Here is a 10,002-nt window from a genome sequence, read left to right as displayed (position 1 = left end):
TGCGTGTGTGGCGTTGGGACTCTTAGGGCTGGTTTCTTAAACACTGACATGTTATACCTCTTCAGGTTTGTTCCTCAGATGGCTCGGACTAAACGAGAAACTTCCGCACGCGTCCAGCACGTTTAGCCCAAAGCTGCTTCAGTGAGGCCAGCTGGGCTTTACAGAAGCATTTTGGCGTTGCGGTGTAGTTTATTATTTTTCTTTCACACCCGCAGAGATCATTAAAAACCCAAATCTAAAAGGCTTTTCCCTTTTAATAATGTGGTTTAAAATACTGGAGTCGTGATAGAACTGGATCCTGTAACATGGCTTCATTGTGAGCTCCAAATTAGATTTGCACAGACCCAAACTCTACCACAGTCAGTGGATTTGGATACAGTGTTGCTGTTGTTAACACAAAGTAAAACTGGGGAAAAACTGTGGGAAACTGGAACTTAATAAATGGTAAAAGATTTACCACGACACTTTAAATTTCTTTTTCTTTTTGTAAAGAAAACATCTGCACAGTAGTCAAGCGCTTTAAAGTATGAAAATGGCAAAGATAGAAATTCCACTGCATGACAAAAAAAATGGCCGCTTTGAAGGATCAATGTGAACTTAGCCTGAAAACTTAAGGTATGTTTTGTCAGTGTGCAGGAAACCAGGTGGGTAAAAACTAATACTGATTAGTTAGCTAAGCGTTTAGCCATAGTCTCAGGTGTTCGGAGCAGAGCAAAGTCTTAAATCAACTGTTTTGATGCAAAGGTGTGTGGGCGTTACGTAGGTTAATGGTAGATTTTTAAAGGTGTGTGTTTTAAAAAATTGTCGTTTCAATATTTTAGCTGTAGGTTCAAGTGAGTTCACCGGATGTCTGCAGATGGAAGTTCCTGAAACAACCCGACTGTTCGTGTCGTGTAGGTGGGGAGGAACTTCCAGCAGGTCCCGAACCCCGGACCTCCCAAACTAGTCATTGTTTTCTGGACGCACTCAGTGTGGTTTGTTTGTCGTCCTGGGTGAATCAAAAGACAGCTGGAGCTTTACTTTTTACCAATCTAATCAGTGTAAAGCAGTGACGACTCCAGGAAGGATTCTTGGGAGTTCAGAGCAGGCGCATCCTGTTATTGTTCAGTACATGCACATCGAGTCAGTTCAGAAAGTTGTTTGTGATGTTCATGCCTTAAATCCATACCCAGTCAGGTCAACAGGGTGGTACATCTTATCTTAGGTGCGAGTGATCGATTCTGTGTGTCTTCTGCAGCGGGCACACCGGCTTCACTGCACGTACTACTTTGTTTTATTTTTTCATTTTTTGTTGTGTTGTTAAGGAAACCATATTGATTTTCAGAAGTATGTGGCAATAACAGACATTTTCACATCATGTACTCAAGCGTATGAGATGATCATTGTAGTTAGAAATGTCTGTCGTATTTTCTCGTCCTAAGTTATGTAAGCTAACATTTTTCCCCCCCCTATCATTCTTTAAATATTGGGTTTTGTGTGCAGGTGCATGCGTGTGGAAAATGCACATTTTGTTATTATTTTTTGGAATTTAATATTTATTTAAAAAGGGTACAAAAAATTTTTTGATCTGTTTTCTGTCAGGAAGGGACTTTTATTTTGTAAATCCGCGCAAATCATTAATTTCTAAATGTGCTATTTGTCAATTAGCTTCTTTTTTAGATTTTTGCCGTGTTTTCTACTCGGTGCATTTTCCTGCCTTAAGCTGTTGTCCATGTGCAACCTTTGAATTGCCGTGTGGTGCCAAAATTTGAAAAAGAGAAGTCTTTTTTTGTTTTGTTGTTGATTGATTTATCTGTAACTTATTTACAGTTCAGATTTAAGTTTTTGTCATGTTGCAGGCAACATTGCTGTTCTAAGGTTGTACATGAAGTATTTTGTAGCCTTTGGGTGCCTCAGTCTCATCCAAATGTTTTAAAATGTTGTAACTGCTGTCTTGTTTCCGTATATCTTCAAAATACCATCTGAGAGGTTTTCAACTGTTGTTACAAGCAACTAGACTCCTTTTATAACAGATGATGTAACACGTTTCGTCTCCGTGTTGGACTTCAGCTCCCATCTATTGTGTTCGCCGCCCTGCTTCACAGGACAAATGCAGCAAGTGCCTTGCTGAGGTAAAGCAGTAAGTTCCTAAAAATATTCAGATCAGGAAATCTTAATGTGTGACGTCCTGATTTTCCGCTTGTTGTATGTAGAATCTGTTTGATTTTTGTTTGAAAAACTTTGCACCTTCAGTTTAAACTCCAATCTTTTGCAATTGTAAGATTCAAAGCACGCTTAAGGGCACAAGTGGGATTTTTCTGAAACAATGGGCTATATTGAACTCATCATGAAATGACATTTGATCCTAGATTTATAACACTATAAAATGCACATTTTGAAAGGCAGATTTCTTTCTGTTGAAGTCACCTTAGAGTACAAAATAAAATCCAGATCTACTGACAAATCTTTAAAAAAATGATGTGGCTTAACAGAACAGAAGTGAACGGAGTGCAGCCCTGACTAAGTTGCTGTTCTCAGTGCTGGCTTATCGAGAAACTTAATCTTCTTGTTTTGTTTTTTTTCTTCTTCCTTCATTCTGGTTAAAGTTTGTACTTGTGATTTACTTATGGATCCCAATATGCCCTTTTGTATCGAAATGTCTTTTGACAAAATAAAAATAACTATTTTCATTTGAATCATTTGTGTCGCAAATTGTTTTTGTGTGATGTAAAGAAAATACGAGGTGTAGCTATTACCTAAGACTAATGATGCTTTCTTTTACATTAGGTAAGTCTTGTTATTACGTAGTTAAACCTTCACTAGTATTCTATTGAACCATGTTTGTTTACTTCAGAAGGCTGATTGTAATTTAGTACTATCAAAAACATTTCCCCCACAAAGGTTAGCAGTGGAAGTCGCACAGGAGCCACATAAAGTCTGTGCTATACATTTCTGAGCTAAAAAAAAAAAAAAAATTAGAGGTGGGTGGATCGATACCAACACTAGCATTGGTGTCGGTACTGATATTGGCAATACTGGCCCTGTATTTAGCTGCTATTGGATCGATACCAAACTTTGTAGTGTGGCACAGCACTACTGTGGCCACCAGACTGCTGAACACTGACCACTAACACTTCATAGACACTTCACTGTCACTTATCGAAACTACAACACGTATGCACTCCATATTGTACATAAATCCCATTTTTGCACAATATTCATCTGCTGACTTCTGTATATATATGTATGTACACCCATACATGTATACTATATGTACTGTATGTGTAGATGTATGCATAATTAGTAATGTGCATACATTCTTATATTTGTACATATATTTATTCTTATATTTCTCATATTTCTTATTCTTATATTTTACTTTGTTTCTTGTGTTTCTTGTATTTTGCACACCGCTGTTGCTTGTGAAGCTTGCACACAAGAATTTCACTCACATGTGCTGCACCAGTGTATCAGCAATGATGTGACAATAAAAGTGATTTGATACATGTTAAATGACAAGATATATGTGTTCAAATAGCATCAATTAACACACAACTTCAGTTATTTTTTTTCTATGTAATAATTCTTCATAATTAAACAATAAGAACAAGTAGTCTGATGTCCTGTAATCATTATGATGCTATAACTTGAAATACAATAACACCTTAAGTTTTTGTACAAAGTATCGGTATCAGATCAGTATCGTAGACGCCACCCTGAATTTTATCAGATCGGAAAGGAAATCAGTGGTATCACATGTCATTAGTTAAACAATGTGTATTTGTGACCTGGTAGTGTAACAGGCTACACCCTCAGCATTTTCCAAGTGGCATGTGAGGAATCTGGGTTAGACTGGCTGTAGATCAGTCCTGAAGTTAGTGATAATCATATGTTTATATGCACAAACAGGCATTTCTCTCAACTCCCTGGCATTTTATACTGTAGTCAGAACATTCAAAATAGGCCTACTTCTTTTATGAGCAGTCACTGTTTAGACGGTGACTTTTTCCTCTCCTTTCTTGTAGTTTGAACTCTACAGCCAAAGCAGTCTTTAAATGACACAAGGCAAACTCTGCACTTGCTATAGTCTGAAGGCCTTGTATGACTTCACTTGAATTAAACAGTGAGGAGACAAGCCACAATGAAATTGCTCAAATGTCCAATTAGTTTTTGAGCTTTTGAAAATGACGACACTCTGCAAAAATGGCTGTAATTCCTGAAGGGTTCAGTCCTTTATATTGACTCTAAAGGACTTTAAAAATATATCTTTAGTTCTTTGTGATATAAAAATGATAAATCATAAATGTATTCATCGAATCCTGCAAGTCCATCACCACACATTTGACTGGCTGACTCACAGTGGTGCCGTGCTGCTGCTCAGCATTTGATCACTGACATTATTGTGTTTCACTTATAGTAATGGGTAATGTGGAAGGCGTTTTTCAGACATCAGGAGATTTTTTTCCTGGGTAGACTCTGTGAATCTAACATGCATGTGTGGGGTAGCGAGTTCTCCATGAAAAGGCATCGAGAACTTCACACAGAGATGCCCCAGCTGACCTGCGGGTTCTTGCTTGCACGCTAACCACTGCACAGCTGTTTATCATATTGACGTAAATGCAATGTCGCCCCTATGCCACTAGAGGGAGCGCTACACTCTTGCAGTCCACTTGCAACATCATTCAGGGAAATGTGTGATGTGTTTGTGTTACAGAAACAGGTGGGGCATACGTTGAAAAAAAAGTAAGAGTCTGTGCAACCTTTCTGCTGATGAAAGTCAGTCCTCTGTTTGTGCTTTATTTTCCGGACCCACTAAGTGAAAGGTTTTAAAGTTTGGTTTAAAGCACGCGAACTTCATTTCATACTGTTTCATAAACTCATGGATGAACTTTGAGTGTCACCAAAATACCACAGTCTTTTATCTCAGAAGCTAAAGATGTAGACTATTATATTAGAGTTGTTCTGTTTGATTGTGTTTTGTGAACTTTTAATAGAACATCAAATAACAATGACGATGCGCTCCAAGATGTTCTCGGTCTATGTTTTAAAATACTGAATATTTCATGGAGTACATAGAGTATCATTAATGACTCAGAGGCAAATGCAAATTTCATTAGGGTGATCATTCTGCAGAAGACCATGGCAGGTTTTAGATGTGTCAGCGAGCATCACATGAAACCTGTGTCATTTTCTAGAGAAAGTGAATCATAAACTTAATAATAAACCACACAGTTTCTCTGGAAGTTTGAAGTGACATCACTCGAATGCTTGGCTAGTGAATACTTGAAAAGTTGGAGGGTGTGTCTCCTGCTGGTATGAAGTCTGAAATGTTTTTTTGTGTTAAGGTTGTTGACTTTTCTGTAGGTTTTGCACTTTGAGTTAAGAATAAGGACACTGACACAATTCCCTGCTGTGCTTTTGCAATTTGTGATTTGTGTGCAATTTGTTTGTAATGTATGACGTACACTTTGTCAGACACCTGCATAATTAAAATCAGATAAGAAGAAGAAGAAAAAATGAATGGTGATTGGTTAATCACTGGAGAGGTGTGAGATGTTTAGCTTTGCGAAGGGCTACTTAAAGCATGCTTGTCATTCTTCCAAACACTTGCAATTCTAGCTGTCACACCATGGACAACATGCAGCAGACAATATACGGCATCAATGGTAAGTGCACTCTGCCACTCAGATGTAACTTTAATCTTTTTCTTGTCCATAGGAAGGCGCATGTGTGCGTTTGGGCTGCTTTGAGTTTTGCTTAAATGAATTGATTAAATTTCATATGATTTTGCATAAACAGTTTATTTTCCAGCTGAAAGTAATCCAATTAAGTTTTATTCCAGCAGACATTAAGTGCAAAGAGTAAAGAAAATAACACTAATATTCTACCAAGTAATCTGATACATGGAGTTTATGTAATAAATATAAATATTACAGTTGTGAAGCGGAATAGGATAGTTTTTAACATGAATGAGAGAGGCAGCATCATTTGTTAAGTGATTTCGTTTGTTAGGTAGAAAGAAACAATTTTAAATCATTCATTGCAATATTTTTTCTTGTCCTGTTGTTTATTTTTTGCGTTTTCTAAAGTTCATTTTACCCAGCGGTAATCCAGAAAACCTGTAATTCCTTTAACACTGATTTGTAAATTAAAATTGATGGCTTTGCTGAAATTCATCTCCAAAGCTCCCGTCTTACCTTCTTATCCCCGTCTGTTCTCTAGTTCCTGACAGATCTTTGTCATGTGTACTGTCTTCAGATCAGTATGGGTTCTGCCATCTGTTTTACAGGTACCACTAATGGCCACTGCCGACTAAAGTCCATGAACTTTGAGATTCCCGAAAACAGCATTTCCCATGAAACTCAGGGGCTTAGTAGGAACCGACTTGTGGTTCGACGAGGGAAACCCTTCAAAGTGACGCTAAAGTCTGACAGTTGGCTGTGGAATCCCTGCGCTGAGAGCCTGGTGCTGGAGGTTTGTTTAGGTATCAAAGACTAAGACTGTTCATATTTAAAGCAATACTTCTGATTTATAAATACCACGCTCATACTTCTTCAAATGAAAAATTGCACTCAAAAGCATTCAGGAGCACCTTTGCACCAGGGCAGTGCTGAAATTAGCAATTAGAAACTGTAGCAGCTGCCAGACAGCAACAGGTCAAAAAGGGGAGAACCACACCCTTCTGAGGCATTGGGAAATGTACAGTTCCCAAAGGCAGTGGCGGTCCTAGCCTGTTTGGCGCCCCGGGCGAACACTCCCTCTGTAATTTTAAAAAAAACTAGTTTAGTCATTATATTTTTTTATTACAAATTCAAATTATAAGGTGGAAATGATGCTGCTTTTATCCTTATTTATTTATTTACTTTACCATACAGGTGGCCTGTCAAAGAGGATCCCAGTTCTGTTCTATGAAGAACAGTCCCACCCCCACCTCTATGACTGGAAAGCTACAATCTACCCAGGGAACATGCATCCCCAGTCAGTCATTATCCACATTTGCGCTCCTGTTCAGTCATCAGTGGCTCTGTATGAACTCCTGGCCCACATAGAGACCAGACGGAGCAGAAAAACTTATGTATTGGGAACATTTGTGCTACTGTGCAACCCTTGGCTGAAAGGTCAGTCCATGTAGCTGCTGCCACTTGCTGTTCTTGTCCACAGTCTGCTGTTATCCTTTTGTAGACATAATTCCTCCTATCACTGCTTTTCAGGTGATCCAGTATACATGCCACTGGATGCTCATAAAGAAGAGTACATCAAAAGTGACTATGGGCTAGTGTATATGGGGAGCAGTTTAAATGTTAGCAAGCGTCCATGGTCATTTGGTCTGGTATGTGACCCAGAATCATAGAACAAGTCTGCATAGATCATATATAGTAGCATTATTAGCAGGTAACGTGCTAAATTTCCATCCACATGTATGCAGTATGAGCCTGGAGTCCTGGAAGCATGTCTGAAGCTCCTGGAGTTCAGCCCGCAACACCTCACTGACAAAAACAAAGATTATACATTACGAGCAGACCCTGTCTACCTCAGCCGAGTGGTCTGCGCTATGGTGAGAGACAATATAGTATAATGCTAAGCAATTTTGTCCACAGTAAAAGGAAAAAAGTGAAGTCATTAATGTGATTCTTCCTGCTCTAGATAAACTGTAACGATGACCTGGGTATTCTGGAGGGGAAGTGGCAGGGCAGTTACAAAAATGGTGTGAAGCCTACAGACTGGAGTGGCAGTGCTGACATCCTTCTCCGCTGGGCCTCATCCAAATGCAGACCTGTGCGTTATGGCCAATGCTGGGTCTTTGCATCCGTCCTCTGTACAGGTAGGATGTGTGTTTAGGATGAGATCATTGGTGAAATCTGTGTTTGATTGAGTTATCTCCTGTGCAGAGCTGTTGTTCTATGTCTCATGGAGTTCTAGATTTGTTGACCTAAATCTGTCTTAATTGCTCTACAGTACAGAAGTGATACCAGTATTAGTCTCAAGAATTGTCCAAACAAGTCAGCACAGACCCAAAATCTAAATATATACAGGCGAGTCCACACAGGATGGATTAAAGTTGCTCTTGTGATGCTTAAAATGCTGTAGATTGACAGAATTCCATCATATGCCCCTTGATTGTTAGATCAATTATTGGATCTATTTTCTTTCTTTGAAGGGACATACCATTTACACTGCATTCCCATGGTAACTTGCCATAGGCATTATGTCAGCATTGCTATGTGATTATTGAAAATATGGTTTTTAAATGATATTAAAGCCTTTTTTTTTCTCTCTCCAGTAATGAGAGTTCTAGGGATTCCCTCCAGGGTGGTAACAGTTTTCAACGCAGCTCATGATGGAAATGGCAACATGATAATTGAAGAGTTTTACACGAGAACAGGGGAGAAGTTCGGCGTGTCAAAGGACAGCATTTGGTTGGTGTCACTTGCTCTTAACCATAAATATACAATTTCTTTTTGTAACTTCTTGCAATCTGCACTCGGTGACTTCTTTAATAGCTACAGGTGTTCACTTTCTGTTAACTCAAAGATCTAATCAGCTAGTCACATGACAGGACTTAAATGCACATAGGCATGTGTATAGACATGTTCAACAACCTGTCGAAGTTGAAACCAGGTATCACTCAAACTGTGAAGAAAGGTGATTTACTGTAAGTAGTTCTGAATGTGGTATGGTTGTTGAGGTAATAGGAGAATGCTTCAAGGTGGCAGCAAGGCAACAGTAACTCAATTAACCAAAGTTATAGAAGAACCGAAGAACCGAACAAGAAACTAAGGATACAATTCACACCGGAATAATACACATAAGAAATATTGGAAAAATGTTTTCTAGTCTCAATTTCTTCTACAAGAGTTGGATGGTAGGGTCAGGATTTGTCATAAAACATCATGACTGGAAGGATCCATTCTGCCTCGTATCAATGGTTCAGGTTGCTGCTGGTGGTGTAATGGTGTGGTGGATCCTTTCTTGGAAACTTTGGGCACCTTAGTACAAACTGAGCATCATTTAAACACCACAGCCTGCCTGAGTATTGTTGCTGACCAAGTCATCCACTGAGCACAGTGTCCCTATATTCTGATGGCTGTTTCCCGGAGGATAAAACACCATGTCACAAAACTCAGATCTTCTCAAAATGGTTTTTTGACCATGACAATGAGTTCATTGTACTCAAACGGCCTCCACTATCACCAGATCTCAATCCAACAGATCACCTTTGGGATGTAGTGTAATGACAAATTTACATTATAGATGAAGCGACAAATCTACAGCAATTGAGCGATGCTGGAGTAAAATCTGTGAGGAAGCAGCTTGTTGAATGTGTAACACAAATAAATTAAGGCAGTGCGCAAAGCAAAAGAGGGCCCAACCTGCTACTAGCACAGTGTATCTCATAAAGTGGCTTTCAAAATAATTGTGTAACTTGCTAAAAGGACTTTTTACTACTACAAATATTTTTCTGTTTTGTAAAATTAACCTGACTGTTCTGTATATTAATTGCATAATGCACATCATCTGTAGTTATCTCTACACTGTTAAAAAAACATCTTAAAAAAAAACGGTAATATTCTGGCACCTGGGGCGCCAAAATACTACCGTAACATAACAGAAAATAACTTCCTCATAAAAATACGGTTATTTCCAGTAATGACAATACAGTTTGTTGCGCTAATTTCACATGGGATTCTGCCTTTACCAAGTGCTTTTAGACATTAAATTAGGAACATTTTAACGTGATCAAACAAAGAAATTACCAATAAACAAGGTCAATGAATGTGGCAATATGAATCATAATACGTAAATGTACAGAAATATACAGTTAGCAGTTGGTTTAAATAATAATGAATTGCATGCCCTGGGACAGACTGACAGAGGGGAGGCTGCCATGTCGCACCATCGGCTCCTCTGGCCATCACCAGTAGGCGAAAAGTCTTGACCACAGACACAATACCGAGAGTGTCCGAGTCGGGGCTCGAACTGGCAACTTTCTGATCACAAGGCGAACTGCTAACTCTTGAGCCA

Source organism: Pundamilia nyererei, unplaced genomic scaffold (assembly GCF_000239375.1).
Source record: "Pundamilia nyererei isolate P.nyererei 1_Seehausen unplaced genomic scaffold, PunNye1.0 scaffold00039, whole genome shotgun sequence".
Lineage (NCBI taxonomy): Eukaryota > Metazoa > Chordata > Actinopteri > Cichliformes > Cichlidae > Pundamilia > Pundamilia nyererei.
Note: the sequence above shows the minus strand (reverse complement) of the source record.